Raw genomic sequence first — 18,750 nt, 5'->3', positions numbered from 1 at the left:
TACATGGAACACTCCTACATTCAAAGGATTATCTTCTCTCCTTGGCCTACCAGTTTCCTCCCAATGTTCAGCTTAAATATTACCCTTTTGCTCAGTCTTCTAGGTTTTTTATCACATTGCAACTTTTTCCAAACTTCCATTACAGTATTTGATTATTTAGATTATTTAGTGTTTTTTAAATTGTTCACAAGCTATTCTTCACCCTTTACTTGACTGTGAGGATTGAAGTCTGAGGTGAGTTCTCATGTGCTGTGTACAGGGATTGACAGATAGCAGGGGATCAGTAAATGAATTGAAAAATGGATAAAGGAATGGATGTCAACAATATTGTCTTATTGTTCAGAGAACCAAAAAGCCATCTTTGCCATAAATTAGGAGGAATGTAAATAAGATTTAAAAAAAAAAATATATCTTCCCAAAACATCAACATGCTATGTATCTGTACAGTTACCACATCAGAAGTTGTTGAAGGACAATTGCAAGTCTGTTTATCTCTTTGAGAGACATTATGGCAGGTCCTCATTTGCCATCCCTAATGTAAAAACTTTACTAAGCCAGAAAGTTAAGCATTGATGTTTTATTATCAAAGAGTGATTTTTCCATTAGCTTTTCAGTGCCCGTCAGCAGGACATTTTGCAAAGGCATTTGAATGTTGGCAACAAGTGATGTATCAGATGCATGCCATTAAAAATGCTCAGGCAGTCTATCAATGCCATTAGAGATTCTGATGGCCAGAGATGAAAGACTAAAGATCTGCTTATACAAAATGCACTGACACTGGTGTAGAATTGTGATATAAATAAACTATATGACATCAGGAGATTTTCCTGATTTTATTAACACATTATATATATATAACTTCTCAGTAAGCACATTGGAGAAAAAGTAAAGTGAATAAAAATTGTGTTAATCTCTGTGTCCTACCTACTTCCAAAATAGGAATTTGCATTTTCTTTGGTTTTGACCAAATTCATTATGACGTGTTTTTCTTATTTTTTAGTTGGGATTAGTGGGAGCAAGAGAAAAAGCAAGAGCTCTTATAATTTATAAACCTGAAACTCCCTCTCCCTCACCTATTACCATGGCTACTGATAATATGTATTGGGTAACCTGTGGGATGCCCCTTTCTGGGTCCATCCATCAGCATTTAGGACAATGGAAGGAATTAACCTATTGGGGGAAAACTGCAAACTTTAAGGACCATTTAATTGGTACCCTGAAGAAATATTATGTGGGCTCTTTGGAGTAACTATTTTCTGTTTTTAATGAGGAAAGACAATGATGATTTCCACGAATCTGCTGGGATTTGAATTAGCTATTTAAGAAAAAGTTGTAGATCTTTTTAATAGCATAGGATATAGTCTGTTGTATGTAAACCTTTTCAATAAAGGCCAATAACTCCTCTTTCTCCCTCCCTCCTTTTCTTTCCTTCCTTCCTTGCTTGCTGTCTTCCTTTCTTCCTTCCAAATCCTTCCTTCATTCCTCCCTCCCAACTCCCTTCCTTCTTCTCCCCTCCCTCTTTTCTTTTCTCTCCTTCCTCCCTTCCTTCCTGTCTAAAATTGACTTCAGAGGGATTAAAGCCTTTTTCCACTCTCCATAACACATATTTTTATTTTTAGGGCTGCTGTTTCCATTGCTTATTTTCTTTTTGTGAATAGTATTCTTCCTTCTGATTCTCAAATGATGTGATTAGGAAAGTTCAAGTTATTCATTCAACCATGACACTGGCTGTCATATCTGTTTTTGGAAATATGTTGAAGGTTTAGAATCCATGGATGGGAGTTGTGAACTTGCCCTGTTGTATGAACCTTGGGAAGGGTGCTCGAATTCTTTAAGCCCTATATTCTGAATCTATAAAATAGGCATAAAAGTTATAACTGTTCCATAGCTTAGTGGCACCTACTCCACAAGGTTGTGAGTATTTAATAATATAATTGCACAAATAAAGAGAATGTATCCGTATAGTTCTTGAAACATACACAAACACACACACACACACACACACACACACACACACACACCTTAGTATTATTTCTTGATTCTATCAGTAGAAGTCAAATTGTTATTCAGAATTTCAGAATGTATGGCATGGAATCTGAAAAAACGTGTGTGTGTGTGTGTGTGTGTGTGTGTGTGTGTGTATCTGCTCTATAACCATGTTTGAGAACCATTGGTCTAGAACATTTTTTTGTCTTAACATTAAGCTGGTTTTAATAAGCAAGGATTCCCATTCAACATTCACAATCTCTCAAAGAAGTTGAGTCTAGAGACTTCCCTAGGAATCTATTCCAAATAATTCTCCTTGTCATCAAATTCTTAAATTGCCTTTTTAAATCATCCAAGCTACAGGTGAGCATAAAGCCTTTATTGTAGCCTGTGTGAAGATGAGGACACTTGACATGGAATTCTATCATAAATGGGTGTTTTGTTTATTTTTGTACCTCTTTCTGGACTGTGGATTTCAGTATAAGTCACAGAAAATGTATTACTATGTCTATTATCTGCATAGTAAAATGAATATGCAAACATCTTAATTGAAATTTCCAGAGAAGAACATCTAGAAAAAGATTCTAATGGGAGATTACAAATGGCAGTTTACTCATTATTGCTAAATTAAGTTCTATAAAAGATCACAGATATTCTCAGGCTTAATATGTTGATTTGCCTAATTGATGTTAGAATGTATTTATGAAGTCTTTCATAGATTCATTCATAAACAAAATTTCCCTCACACATTTCTTCCATTGTGCCAGTCAGTTGTAATTGATTAAAACCCAACTCAAACTAGCATAAAAAAGGGGCCGGTATAAGGTTTTTTGTTCTTGAATAATCCAGGACTAAATCTGTTGCTTTATCTTTTGGCATAATTATATACAAGGGTTTCACATTGTGTTTTTAGGACACAATAACTCTAATATATTACTTAGTCTTACTTCTTTCTTCTCATAGATTTCATTCTCAAGTGAGTCTTTTTTTTTTCTTTCTTTCTTTCTTTCATTTTGTTTTTGTGGTACTGGGGATTGAAACCAGGGAAACTCCACTACTGACACATATCCCTAGCCCTTTTTGTTTTTTTTATTTTGAAACAGGTTCTTGCTAAGTTTCCAAGGTTGGCCTTGAACTTGCCACCCTTCTGCCTCAATCTTCCAAGTCACTGGGGTTACCATGCTAGTCATCCAGTGAGTCTATGACTTAATTTCTCTTAGTTTAGCTATTCCAGCAGAAAGAGTGGTTCTTTTTCCCAGTAAAAAGATTTCTGTAATAGCCAAAAGATGGATACAACTGGATGTGATCTGGATCACACCTCCATTCCCCACCTAATTAGCACAGACTGCTAAGAAATGGAATGAATGTTTGCCAGGTCATGTTAATAACAGCAATTCTTCTAGGAGTGGGAGCAGCCATGTCCTAAAAACACTCAGAAATTAGAGACACATGATTCCCTCAAGAATATTGAGGGACTTATATCAGAAGAAGAGGAACCATGCTGAGCAGGCCAAAGACAGCAGAAGTCTACAACATCTCTTGAAACCTTTAATCCTTTACTATGGGACCTCCCACCACAGAGATTTCACCACTGAGTGGTAAGAAGGGAAGGCTAAGCTAGAATCTTTTTCTAGTGATTTCGGAAATATGCAAACATAATTTTCCCTCAGCCTTCTCTTTCATCAATTTTTGCAATTCTTGTCTACTTGTTGGCCAATGTGATGGGAAAGAGGGTTGAATTCATTACAAAGTTTTGTATATATTGAAAAACCACATTTAGTTATATTTTAATTATCTTGGTATAAAAAAACTGAAGTGAAATGAACTTATATATAAACCCATGGAAAGCAGGCCATGGGAGAGAGATTAGTTTCCAGGAAGCTACTCTGTATCAGCAGGTTCATATTTAATAACATGGCATACATTATATGCCAAATTATTATGCAAAAATAGATATCTTATAGGTGTTAAAATGTACTTTCAAGTAGGAGGTAATCTCTCCATTTTTTCTACTTTCCTCAGGAATTTGACCTTCAGGAATAAGTACAGTTATTTGTATTTCCTAATTTATAGAATCCTGGATTTTCTGGAGTAGCTCCAATTTGATGAATTCGTATTGACTCAGTAAAGGAAATTAGTGATATCCAATTAAATGAGTTTTTGCTATTATGCTTTGAAGATATTTATGTTTTCAAAGCCAAAGATAACTAGACTTAATTTCTAATATATGCTTCAAACAATGTGGTCTCAGACACCCAGTGACCCACCTCCTATCATCACTTGCTGTGGAAGCAACAGTGAGCAGAGATGTGACTTGGCCATCCCTTCCTGGTCAGGAATTATTCCAAATAGAAAAGAATGCTCATGCTAGGGGTGTAACTCAGTGGTGGAGCACTTGCCTAGCACCCTGGGTTCAACCTCCAGGAATGAGAAGGAGGAGGAGGAGAAGGAGGAGAAAGTAAACAAAAAAGGAAAAGGGAAAAAGGAGAAGAGAGCTCTTTTGATCATGTGCACAGTGCTGTGCTTCTGTACTTGTTACCATGACTTATGATACATGAAATAGAAGATACAGGCTTTGTGTTCAAGGATATTAAGATTCAGGAAGGGGTGGACAATTCACAAACGATAAGCAAGAAACACTTCAAAAATACACTGTCCATGGAAATGTAGAGTGATATAATTTCTTTGCAGGATAATTCATCAATATTTATAAAAATTTAAAATATAAAATCTATAAAGATTTAAAGCAATACCACAAAAAGACATGAAAAATTAAGATGACCATCTCCAATTGGGGAAGGCAAGTCTAAGTATTACATAAAACCCTTAATAGCAGAGATTGATAGTTCAACTATATAAAAATCATTTTTCTGCGTGATAAAACAAATAAAAAAGTAAAAAAAAACCCTGGTAAATAGTAATTTTGAATTCACAAAAAGAGATACTTTTCTTCCTGAGGGAAGGGGTACTAGGGATTGAACCCAGAGGTGACTTACATTTGAGCCATATCCCCAGCCCCTTTTATGTTTTATTATTATTTTTAAAATCTTTATTTTATTTATTTATTAATTTTTATGTGATATAACCCAGTGCCTCACACAGCTAGGCAAGCACTCTACCACTGAGCTACAACCACAACCCCTTAGGTTTTATATTGAAAGAGGGTCTTGCTAGGTTTCTCAAGGCCTCATTAAGTTGCTGAGACTGGCTTTGAACTTATGATCTTCCTGCCTCACTGGGATTACAGGCCTGTGCCACCACACCCAACTACTTTTCTTAATATATGAAAATCTCCTACAAATAATAAGAAAGAGAATAGCAAACCAATAGAGAAATATTGATAAAGTGTATGAATAATCAGATCATAGACAAAGAAGTATAAATGGCTTTTAAATATATTAAAAGATGCTTATCATAAGAAAAGAACTTGAATTAAAAGATCATTTAACTCATCGGTTGGCAAAGTTGAAAGAGTTTTTTGACGTTATGTGTCTGGCAAGGGGAAACGATGTAGAAACGGTCACTCCTATACATTTCTGTTGGGAATGTTAATTGGTACAACCTCTATAGAGGGTGATTTGGCAATAGTCATGTTTTAAAATACAGCTACTCTCTGATCCAGTAGTTTTGTTTCTAGAAATGTATCCTCCTTTGGACTTACTTGTGCTTTTGCCAGATAATGTGATTTATTGCAGCATCATTTGAACTAACAAAAATCACTTGAACTAGCAAAACAAATAAACAAATAGCAAAACAAATAAATAAAAACTTGAAATAACCTAAATATTCATGAAAGGAGACTGCTAAATTAAAATATGCTGTCCAACTGTAATAAAGAAGTCTCTTCATAAGTCATAACCAAGACAAAGGGTCAAATGAGATAAAAGAAATTAGAGTGTGGCACTTCTTCACATCTTTAAGATAAGTAGATAACTGAAGTTGTCCCAGGAATGGGAACCGAATGGCTTTCCAAAAGGGATATTTAGGTAACTACATCTTTCTAAATACTCATTTATAGTTTTCATTATTATATCATGTGAAAATATGAGATCTTGAGGAATTAAAGTTTAAAAATACAATAATTTGCACCTATGAATTGATCTAGCAATTCTAGCATTAGAAATTCATCTATAGAAAATCCCATGCATGGTAGTATGGAATATTCTCTAAGAAAAAGTGTATAATAACAATAATAATAATAATAATAATAATAATAATAAAAAAACATCAAAAGCAAGTTGCAGGAAAACATATATAATAGGCAATTTGGGAAAAAATTGAAATACATAATTAATTTACATCAAACTTTTTAAATCCATAGTGTTTGTATATGCATGGAATATCCATATGTGTGGAAAGACATAAGTATTTGACAGGGGGTCTAGGGGTAATGGTTAGAATGTAACACCTTATATGCCCAATACTTTTTGCAATATAACACCTTATATGCCCAATACTTTTTGAATTTCCATTTCCAGATAATAATTTTCAAACAAAAGGGAAAACATAAAGACAAGGACAAATATGTAGCTTTGCTGGTTTGTGAACAGCTGAATTGACCTTCTGGATGAAAAGAACCATGCCGAGTTAAAATTAGCATTAAAGGAAGAGCCAAGCTCATAATGTGCAGAACTGAAGTCCCAGAGATACATTTGGGTCCTCTTTAATTCCAAAATGACCAGATAGACAGAAAAGGCAATGCAGAGGAGAGATGAATTTATATTTTGAGCAGCAATAGAATTATTTTAAAAAGATATTCAGCTTATAACATTTCCTTTTCAGGGAGAATATTGGACTTTTTCTATCCTTCCATGGAATTTGGCAGATGCAAAAAGGAAAATGTTGACTTTTCCATGTTTCCCATTATGCAAAATTCTGAAATATTCAGAACACGAGAGACACATGCAACAAGCACAATGACCTTAATTTTTTTTTCAGGCAGATGTATCAGAGTCCATTTCACATTGCTGATGTCCTTGGCCAGCAGGCAAGCATACAGCTGGCTAAATGCCGCCTCCACAGCAGCCAGTCCAGGGATGTGCATTAGCTTTTGATTTAGAGAAGGGAGGGAGCGCACTGGTGGAGAGTGAGGCATGGTATTCAGGGTCAAGGGGCAACAGGGGAGGGCTGAAAAACAAGTGTGATGATGCTTGCAGCAGGAGCACTCCATTTGGGAAGAAACACAGAGATGTGGAACTGCCTCTGCATGCTTTTTGAGTGTAGATAATTTTTAGGTGCACACTGGAAGTCATCTGTTCATTTTGATAAATTTTCTGTCGGTGGGTGATTGATACTGCTGACCTTTTGTGTTAGTGGTGGGGGTTTCTGCAGATGGACCCAGGACCTTGCACATGCTAGGCAAACCCTTTTTATTTTACGCACCCCTAGCTCTTCTTATTTTGAGAAAGAGTCTTAGCTGAATTGCCCAGGCTGGCCTCCAACTTGCAATCCTCCTGTCACAGCCTCCTGAGTAGTTGGGGCTCCATTTGTGTTCTGTTCATGATTGCCTTTTCTGTGTGCAAATGGTCCAACTCTGCAGTTCTAAAGCTGCGTGAAGGAAAAACACATTTGCTTTTGACTCTTGTCTGCTAGTTTCAATTAGGAGACTCCCTCTTTCTTTCTTACCCCCCTCCCTTTTTTTTTTTTTTGAAGAGAAAAAGGAAAAAAGGTTTATTGCTTTGCTTTGCTAGCAAAGGAGAAACACAGAATCCCAGAAGCGGTGATTCTGCTCATCAGGATGAATGGGGGCTTTTAAAGAAGGATTCAAAGGCTACATTCCACATGTTCTCTTTAGATTTGTAATTCACTTGTTAATTTGGGAGACACTCATTTCTGAGATCTTCTGGTGCCATCCCAAAATCTGGATTACTTCATTCCTATGGTGAGTGTGTGCTTAAGGACAGATAACTCTGCCTAGGGTGGGGAAATTGCCTCTCCTTCTTATTTGGGGTGCACTCCAGCTTCACTCATCTGCTTCTTGTTCTACAATTGGGTCTAACCACAGATGCCTTGACTTCTGATATGGACATTTGTGACCATCCTATCTAGCCTCCATTCTTCTCAGCCCTCTGAGAAGCCAGTCCTTCCTTGCATTTCAGAGGGTGAGCATGGATCTAGGAATGGAAGCCAGGATCCTCTCCTGAGCACCCCTTATCCTCAACCACAGTAACCAATTTATAAGCACACATGTGACCCAACTGATCACAAATCCTGAGGTCAGATTGGGAGGCTCTGGAATGCTCATTCCTCCTGAATCGGACTGAAGTAATTATGTTTGACCACACGGAGCCTGAGAGTAAAGGACACACACAGTCTATGGCAGAGCCTAGAGATGCAGAGAGACCAAGTCGAAGAGTATAGTGTGATGCCTGAAACTGACAGCCCTGAAGCTACCCTACCTAGGAATTTTGGCTACCAGAATCCTTAAAACCCAGTGCCATTCTCTCCCTCTATGCCCTTAGACTAGGTTGGGTTTTCACTTATCAGCAAGAGAGAACTCTAACCAGAAAGAACATCACTGATGATGCTGACAGGAGCAACGGATCTAAACAGAACTTTACTCTTTCCAAACATTTTCATCTCTATTAGCTACTTTGTTCTCCAGCAACCCTAGGCAATAGTCAGGAGGACAATTTATGCTAATCCTCATCTATATTTTAGAGAACTGAGGATCGTGGAAGCTAAAGAACTTGCTTAGGGTCCCAGCTAGCAGGAAAAATAGCTTATTCTAAAACCCAGGGTCTTGGATTTCATGTTCTTGGCAGTTCCTCCTGCAACATGTCCAGCACGACTTGGGATTCTTTGGCCTCTTTTCTCTCATGCAATCCTGCGCTATGAGCTCAGAGGAACTGTTGCCCCTCCTCTGAAGATGAACACTGGGGGTCCTGAAAACCCAATCTGCAGAATGTCTAGAACCTGAGGAGAGGCTGATAAAGGAGCCTTGAACTACCTTCAGTTAGTGGAAAGGAACCAGATCCTCTGTCCCAAAAGTAGGTCAAAGAGGAGCTTGTTTAACAGTCAGAAATGCCACAGGCTGGCCTGAGCAGCATAGGAGACACTGTCTCAAAATAAAAGGAAAAGGACTGGGGATGTAGCTCAGTGGTAGAGTGCCTTGGATTCAATCCCTAGCACTGCAATAATAATAGTGATGATAATAATTAATAATAATAATAAAAACTACACTTGAGTAAGAGGAGCACTAGGGGGCAAAGCCAAATGAAGAAAGACCAAGGGGAAGTGACCAGGATTGGGCATTAGAGTGGATTTGGTGGAGGCAGTCTAGGAGAAAGGACAGGCAGTGGTGTATCCGTTTTTGTGTGGCCCCATTTGCTATGTGCATCGCAAGAGGCTGAAGCCCAGTGTCTTCCAAGTTGCTGCCCAGCCTGCTGACCTGGCTCTTCGGTGCCCTGGCTCCTTCTTCACTCTGCCCCACTTGTCTCATTATTTCTCATTGAAACTTATGCTCAAAAATGATATAAATATTAATATTCTCATTGGTAATGAATGGATAGCATATCAAGTACTTTCAAAAAATGTTTTAAATCAGAGGATAGGATAGAAGCCATGTTGTGTATTACAGAAAGATAAAATTGCTGCTTGAAGTTTGAAGTAGTCTGTCTACATTTATCACTGTCATTGAGGCACGGGGACTGAAGACCTTGGACACCAACCTAATTAAAACAGCTGGGTGAAACATAGGGGAAGAAGCACCAGCTAACATGTTCTGTAATTAAGGCATTTTTTTTTACTTTAAAGGATCACCTCCCTCCGGTGCCTGCTGACGGGGCTGCTGATGGCTCAGGTTGTCATGGTTCCTGGGGAGTGGCAGGTCATTGGTGGCTCATGCTCTCCCCTCCCCTCCTGTGTGTAACCTCCGTCAACCCCTCCACGAGCTCGTGGCTTTTCCTTCCTTAAACCTTGGCAGGTAGTTTGTCAGGCTGATCTTAATCAGATCAGTGTGTAATTACAGAGGGACTGTCAGGATATTTTTGGTTGTCATCTTCTAACGAAATGCAGATTACGTGGCATGTATACATAGAATTACTCTGTAATTTAAAGTAAATTGACATTTAATTTCAATTTAATTACACGAGAATTACAGACATGACAGATACAGTCTAATTAGGAAGTAAAGTATAAGAATCTGTTTATGGAATAAAAATCCATATAATATTACACTTTTAACAGAATCAAAATAATTTCTCCAAATTTTTATAGAGTGTATGTAATAACAACAACAGTAATAATTGAACCTGAATGCTGGGCCTTCCACCATGCGTGCCTATATTTTCTCATTTAATACTACCAATAACTCTTTGAAGCTGGTGTGAGCATTCCCATGGAATGTCATTTGAAGAAGTGGGTAATGTACTCCTTGTCGCACAGGTAGGGAGTGGTCAAGGTGAAGTTTCAACTCTGCTCTGCTGGGCTCTGAGGCCCATGCTCAGGAACACTGTGCTGCCTCCTCACTTTCACTTCTAGGGAGAGAGGCCTGGGATACAATCCTGGCACTAGACCTTGGCCTTGGCTGTCTGAGCTCTTTGAAACTGTGGCCTGGAAAACAGAGCTTTCTTCCCTGTCGCTTTCCCTCTCTCTGTCTTTCTTTTTTCCTCTCTTTTCTCTTTTTACTCACTTAAGAAATGTTTGTGAATGTGGGCACCCACTCTGTCAGGAGTTGTACCAGGTGTTAAGTACCAAGGGAAGTCTCGTCACCTTTGTATTAGGACATTTTGAGCTCTTCACTCAGCAGCCAGGGTATGTCCTGGACCCCATTATGTAAGCCCACATAGAGCTACTAGAATAAGGCCACATGTGGACAGACACAGGAAGGCAGGAAGAGGGAGTCCAGTGCTCACTGAGTGGAATCTCCACCCCCGGGTGGTTTCACCCACTCCGGGATGATGAAGCTTTCACTCCCCAGGGTCTTCCACTCCAACTGAAGTCAATTTTCTTTTCTGTTTTTCCTTTGGCCCCTGCCCTAGTACAAAACACATCACAAACTGGGCCATTTCCTGCCTTCCCGAGGGCAGGCCTACCTACCTTGGGTGATGGCAATTTTTTTTTTTTTTTCTAGCTAATCAATTCATTTCCTTCAACTTAAATATCTTCCTTTTCCTTCTATTCTCATTTCTCTCTCCATCCCCCACTTAATATAATCCCTTCTTTGTCTATAGAACTTGATAATTTATAACAGATTTCCCCTACAATCCCCCATTTGATCCTTAAGCACAAATCTTTGAAGAGGTCAAGTTAATATTTTTGTTTTATCCAGCTTATCAATGGCAAAATCAGTAACCAGAGACATCACCATGTCCATTACCTCCCTGGCTGGTCAGTAGGAACACTGGTCTTGGACTCAACCCTTCCAGGGTCTATGCTAGGCCATCAACAGCTGGTCTTTCACAGAAACCCCTCTGACTTTTTTTCTTGTTATATCAGTTCTGAGCATTTACATATCACCTATATAATTATTTATTTTTTCTTTAAATTGATTTCACAAAAATATTTGAACACACTTACTTTAAAAGGTACCTTTATATCACTACCTGAAATGGACAGCCAGCACCACTTGATACAAGGAGAAAGTAAACTTCAGTTTAAATATAACATGGAACATCCTCACTAGATGGTAGCCAGTTACTGCTGCTTGCAGAAGGTTCTTATCCAGGTATCAGCTCTTTGTTGACATTGAACTTTGCAGGAGTGAAAGGGTTGCTCAATGTCTGCCAACACCAAGCAGGGCAAGACTTGCTCCTTAATGTGATTGGCAGCACCGAGAAGGAACTGAGAGCAGAGGATAATCTTCTCACTGCGTGTTCAAGGTTTTGTGCTGCTGTCACCTGTATCTGTCATCTGAAAGAACACTGAGGTGAACGCTGTCCTGATCTAACGACTCTTTCACCCTATACAAACTTGATCTTCCTTTTACCTACAAAGAGAACTCCAAAGTTCACATACCTTAAGGTCTAGTAGGAAGATACCAGCCTGGTGCAGGGCAGGCCATTGTTTGGGCCTTAGCCTTCCTGGCTCACCTACCTCAGCTGACTGCCAGTAGGTGTCCAGAGTGCTGCTCTTCACTCATAGTTTTATTATAGAAATTTTAGAGTCATGTATCTTAAAGAGAAATGCAACTCAGAGGGAAAACAAACATAAGGGCTCCTCCTGGGTTTACTTCACCTCCCCAGACTTAGATTTCAATTTCCCATCAATCAGACTTCTAAGGTTTGGGTTCTGTTTGCTGATGGGAAAATAAAGTTCCCTAGGCTCAGAAATGACACATTTTGAGAAGGACATCAAGTGTCTCCTTGAAAATACATCTTGATGAAATGTAAATGATGATGTAAATGAACCAAACCCAATGGATTAATCAAATCATTAACATATCAATCATTAAGAAGTGGATTTAATATTAAAAAAATCAAATGAAATTGCTCCTGCACATCGATCAGAAATTCACCTATTACACTGCCTTAAATCTTTTCTAGAACAAACCAGGATATAAATAAACATAAATGAATAAAACAATAATAGCAATCTTGTCCCTCATTGTAATATCCTATTTTAAAGTGAAGAAATTACATAGGAAAAGACGTTTCTTTTTATTTGATGCACTCACTGTGAGTACAACCAGAATTCTACATATGTCATACACAACTGCAATTGTGGTTCCTGAATCCTCACTCCTTGTTCAATTGCTTTCCTCATCTCATGAAAATGAAATCCAAGAGGAAGAAAGTCACTTCTAAAAACACACTTAGAATTCATCTTCAATCTGCTGGAGATAAAAATCAAAGAATGTGTTGCTTTACCTTTGCCTTTTCATCAGTTTAAAAAGATTGTACACAAACAACAAATCTGAACATGCAAGGGGTTAGTTCATCAAAAAGAGATCAAAAGCAATAAGAGACTCTTCACACAGAATAGGGTGTCCCAGGGACAGGGGCTCTATAAAGAAACAGTTTGTCATGAGGCGGTGAGGACAGAAACAGCAAGCAAATGAGAGAGCTTCTCTGCAAAGTAGGAAGCGATTCACCAGGTCACGCTCTCCCTGAATTTGGGATTAGGAAAGAAATTTACCATTCTGCCCTGAACCAGAAAGAGGGGAAGAGTGGCTGCTGCCAACCCTGGCTGCTTTTATGCAGGGAGGAGGATGGGGGTGAAGAAGGGTGATGTGCCTCTTCTTTCTGAGGATGTTGAAGGCTCAGCCTGTCTGCAAAGTGGCAGCAGAGGGAACTCAAAAAAGCTCACCATGCCAGTTCAATTATAAGTAAAACTGTCAAGATTATTCATTTATTTATGGTGCTGTGCTGGAACCCATGACCTTGCCCATACTAAGCATCTGTCTACCACTGAGCCATAGCCCCAGCCTGTCAGGTTTATTATTATAATTCATTTACCCCTCTCACTTGACAGCCTCTGCTCTTAAATCTCACTCCATCGCTTGGTTACTCCAATGAGAAGATGCCCCTTCTCTCTGGACCTGAGTCTCTTACCTCCCCCTGTCTCAACTTTCATCAGAAAATACCTCTGGCAAGTCCTGGGCCTTGGAGATGATAAGGTTCAGGGTACACACTCTGATGCTGGCCCAGACAAGAAGGTGAGCGTTGAGTGTGGTGTGGTGGGAGCAGCAGGGCTTGTAGTGAACAGGGTGGTGCACGCTCTGTTAAGAGCAGTCAGGTTGAAGAAACTGCTAACCTCCGAGCTTGCCCAATGAAACACTTCTGTGCAGAGACTTCCAACAGCTGGAAAGGCTCCTTTGCCCAGTCTGACAAAGAATCTGATAAAGGCAGTGGAATTGCAGTTTTAATGAGTATGATTTACACTATGTGCTCCCTCTCCCTTCAATCTATCCCCCTAAAAGAAAATAATTTTTTTTTTTTTTTTCTGAATTAGGACTCTGAAGCGAGTCCTAATTATCAGAGGTCAAAATAATGTGTGGCAGGCATACAGATTAAGGAGAGGAGGTGGGTATTGCCAAATATGCTAACCTTCAGGTTATGTAGGAACCACGTAAAGCAAAGCCACAGAATTAATATTCAAGTCACACTCCCCTTTCCCGTCCTGTGCACTGGCTGGTCCTCATGGCACCTTTTCTCCCTGATCCTAGAATAATTAGCCAAAGACTGCTCCTTAACATGGCACCTCTGGCAGTCACTGTGGGTCAATTGGAATTGGCATGGGAAACAAAGACTGAAGGAAGGCAGTTCCTTTAAACTTAGAGCAGGTGTTAACTGAGGCTTGTAAGGAAGGAGCATGGGAGAGCACTCCAGAATTTTTCAGAATGTCTCGTTGACTGCAGCACCACCGTGAAAGTCTTTTCTTGATAAATCTCTTCACTTACATTGGAGGCTTTGTTGTCAATGGCCACCAAAACTGGATGGAAAATTGAATTCAGATGATGAGTGTGGTTAAGAAGGACCTATCTGAGAGTCCACAAGTCTAGATTCTAGCTCTGGTTCCTCCACTTACTAGCTAAAGAACATTCATCAAATTACTTACCTTTCCTGGGTCTTGGTTTCCTTGCTGTTAAATGATCTTTCTAACTCTATTTTTGTGAAGTCAGAAAGCAGAGGGATTCAGCCCACATCACAGGGCTGGGTGAGACTCAAGATGAGATGCTATGTGTACATCTTGAGCAAACTCAACTTCACACATAAACAATTGTTCCACTCTGGCTCTTTCCAGATGTAAAGTCTGATGCCAAGGAAAATTGGAGAAGCCCATGCTTGTGAATTCTTAGTACCCTGAATCCAATGGAAAAAATTAGGCCAATTGTATAACTACTTATCTCATATAGTAGAGGGGTGTGAGTGTGTGTGTGTGTGTGTGTGTGTGCGCGCGCGTGTGTGTACCAAAATAAAAATTGTACTTACTCCAGAACTTGATGGAAATAAAATGAAGGCTGCAAGAACATTAAATGTTTAACTTATCGTTTTCTTGCTCCTGGGAAAGATTTTTAAAACTGATGCACTGTATTTTGTTGTCCTGTGTCTATGCATAATTAAAGATCTCTTTTTACCATCCAAGATAATTTTGAGTTCAGTAGGAATAAATATCACCACTCTGTTGCAACTATGTTAAATTCATGTTTTAATAAACTGAATTTACACTGCCTAGTTCTTGCAAAATTAAGAATTATAAACATATGCTTTCCAGGAAAATAGTCATTTGCCTCACTTTCATCTGGACTAAAATATGATCATTTCCCCAGCAAAGAGTAAAACAAAAATGTTGGCCTACATTTAGCTCTGCTTGATAACCCTGGGGCCAGCTGGCAGCAAAGAAAGATAAAGGGATTTGCATTCTGGGTATGGAGGTTGCCTCAAGACTGAACTTTCAGAAAAGTGCTCCAAGCCTCCTGCACTTTTCGAAGTCTGCAGACCACATCTATTTTTTATTCTTTAGTTTGCCTGGAGGATTTCTGAATGTCTTCTGAAGTAACCACTTTTTGTTTTTAAAGCAGTTAATTCCACTAAACCAAATTAATGTGTGATTTCAAATTAAGGGTTGCTCTCATCATCATTTTTGTTTGGGCAGAAGAACCTTAAGTTTTAAGGATCTATGAGTGCAGTGGTGATTATCCTCTAGAACTCCATATGATAGAGGTGATCCTGAGAAGCCACACATAGAGTTAAACCTTATCAGTGAAGTCATGTTTTGAATGTACTAAGAGACTTCTTTTAAGGCAGATGAATCCTTTATAAAGGAAATTGTCACTTCCAAGTAGTAATTATTCTTGACTTTCATAATTGCATATCTGGATTAAAGCTAGAAACATGTCTGAAAAAAAGTTGTCAATGGAGAGAAAGGTGTTGCTCAACAAATAAAAATTCTGTTTACAGTGTGGAGTCCTCAACTGTCATTGTTGGAAAGTAAGTGTAGTCTTTGTTTAATAAAATGCACCAGGTAAGTCCCTGAGGCTGGCTTCCAACAAAGAGAGGTGTGTCTGAGAAAGAGAGGGCAAAGGCAGTTTCCGGAACAGAACACTGTTTACTCAAACCATCTGCTTTCTAAGAACCTTACCACTCAGTCAGTTCTAGAGAGTGAGCAAATTTGTAAGGGTATGTGTGTGTGTTAGTACATGTGGACCTGTGTGTCATGCATGGATGAGCACACATAGAAACAGGTACCTGTATGTTCATGTGCGTGCAAGTGGGTAAACATTGGGAGCTAATCCTTGTGATTGCGTGCATGTGTATGAATGTGTGAGTGTGTGAGTGTGTGCTCAGAGGCACTTGCATTTGTATGATAGTGGTGAATGGACAGAGGGAAGGAGGGAAGTTCTTTTTGTGCTCTCTTTCCAGTTCACAGCAGCTCATGCAGCTGCAAAGTTAATGATATTTGGCATGATGCTTTTTCTAAAGTATAACTTAGTTCCCACACTCATAGAATTAGAGGGAAGGCAAAGGAGCAAAAAAGAAGATTAGTAGGTTTAGTAGATGGTAAATTGCTATTACTATATTCCATAAACATGAAATTGTCCCATTAAGATGATTCTGAATCAGTGTGAGGCGGTGTTAAGGAAAACGGTTTATGAAGAACCTCTTTGAGAGAGAAAACCTCAATGAATAGCTAGTGTTGATTATGAACCCATGACCTGGAACCCATGACATCGCTTTGGATACACAGCTCTTGCTGAGAAAAGATGGTAAACGCTTCCATGAGAGATGACAGGGCAAGTGCAGAGCTTTATAACACAACATTTGGAGAGTTTGTGTGCTTTTGCTTTAGATCCAGAGTTTTATTTCAGCAACCTGAGATTTGAATTCCTAGCTCCATCATTTACTTGCACTTGGACTTTGGGCAAGTTACTAAATTCCCTGAACTTCAGTCTCCCATCTATAGAATGAGGATAATGATACCTCCCTGCTGCATGCAGTGAGAAATTAAATGGGCTACATCAGGGCCCATGAAATGTCTTTCTCTATTCACTTATGAATTCTATCCTTTGGCGAGTACTTTTATAAGAAATAACTGTTGAGAACTAAGTTCCCTTAGATCATACAGTTATCACTTTCCTGCAGGAACAGTCAGGCAATTCAGGAGGATTAGAGCCCTCAGTTATGGACACCCCCAATCTAATCAGGATCAAAAAAGAACCACTTAGGCCCTGTTCCTGGCCATGCAGTATACAGAAGGGTCTCATTCTCAGCAACACATATTTGGTCAGTGGTGTGTAAACAAAGGGATGTCAAAAAAGAAAGGGACTTGTGGTCTAGGATCAGGAGGTCCCACTGGCTCTTCCACTCTTGATTATTAATATCTGTAGATTCCTGTCAGAAAAACAGGGCTTTTGACAGAAGATAGCAGCCCTCATATAGCATAGCAGAAAAGAACATGGCTTTCCCCTTAGCCTCCCTTGATTCAAATACTGGCTCCAAGAATTACCAGCTAAGTGACCTTACCAAATTGTTTAGTCTTTCTGGGCTTTAGCTTCTCTATCTGTAAAGTTACAATAATAATGCTTATGTTATATGGTTGTTGTGAAGATTAAATAAGTTTATATATGTAAGCTGACTGTCTCAGCAATTAATAAACATTGTCTTTGGCTAAGATGATGCTGATTATTATTAAAAAAAAAAAAATTCCCTGAAGCTGGATTCAGCATATCCTTAGTCTACTGAATATACTTAAGATATGGAACTGTGAGGCCTGGAACATTTTGGGATAATGAATCCCAGAGCCCTAGAGCCAAAATTGTTCATGGCTACCCAAGCCAGCGGGCCTTAAAAGTAATGCTTAGACTAAACTGAACAGGAAAAAAGTTACAGGAGATTCATGGTTCTTTATGACACGCTGGTAATTTCAATTTTTATTCTCCTGTGTACTCAGTGGGGGGAAAAAGAAGAATATTTTTCTATTACCTTTTTATTTCCTACCAGTCTTCATCTCCAAACTTACAATCAATCAGCACATCAATCAAGAATCTTACTGCCAATGAAATGGAGAACATATTTTCCTTTTATAATCAAGCTATAGGCTCTAGTGGTTAAAACTACATGTTTTGGAGTTAACTGCATCTGAGTTTGATTTGAGGCAAAATACTGGAACTCTCTGAGAGTCCATTTCCTCATCTTTAAAATGGGATGATGAAGGTGGCTGCCTAGCAATTCTGCTGAGAGGAGTACATGATAAAATACACAGAAAGCTCTCAGAACAGGTTCTGGAATTTACTAATCATTCCGTATTAATTTTCACAATGTTTCAAAAACATTGTGAAGGGGTCTTTGGAACTGGAAGCCCACAATGATAAAAGGCAAGAGTGTCAGGTTGTAAAGAACCTGGGTAGCTTCCATATGGGAAAGCCCACCTCCCTCATCTCAGAAAACAAAACCCACAGGGCATTTCAGCAGAAGTTATCCTTCTTGGCATAACTTGTCTTTCTCTGGGTTATGACCTGTAAAGCCAGGAGCAGGACTAGCTACATAATTTTCAGGGCTCAATGCAAAATGAAAATACAGAGCTTCTTGTTCAGAAATGACTAAGAATTTCAAGATGGCAGCAGCAAAGCATTCAACCAAGGGTGGAACCCTGCTGAGCTGGGATCCTGTGCAACTTCTCAGTTTTTATACCACTGAAGCTGGCTCTGGCAAGGAGTGAGGGAGAATGCAGAGAAGGGTAGGAGAAAAAATCAGTTCTACCCTAGAAAAAATGTTATGTTGGTTTTAGAGCACAAGAATCATGTTCAAGTACACCCACTCTAGCACCCCACATAGGACACCCATGTTATAAACCTGCCTCTTCACAGGTGTTTCACTTGCTGTG

The sequence above is a fragment of the Sciurus carolinensis genome, chromosome 6 (genome assembly GCF_902686445.1).
Source record: "Sciurus carolinensis chromosome 6, mSciCar1.2, whole genome shotgun sequence".
In the NCBI taxonomy this organism is placed as follows: domain Eukaryota; kingdom Metazoa; phylum Chordata; class Mammalia; order Rodentia; family Sciuridae; genus Sciurus; species Sciurus carolinensis.
Note: the sequence above shows the minus strand (reverse complement) of the source record.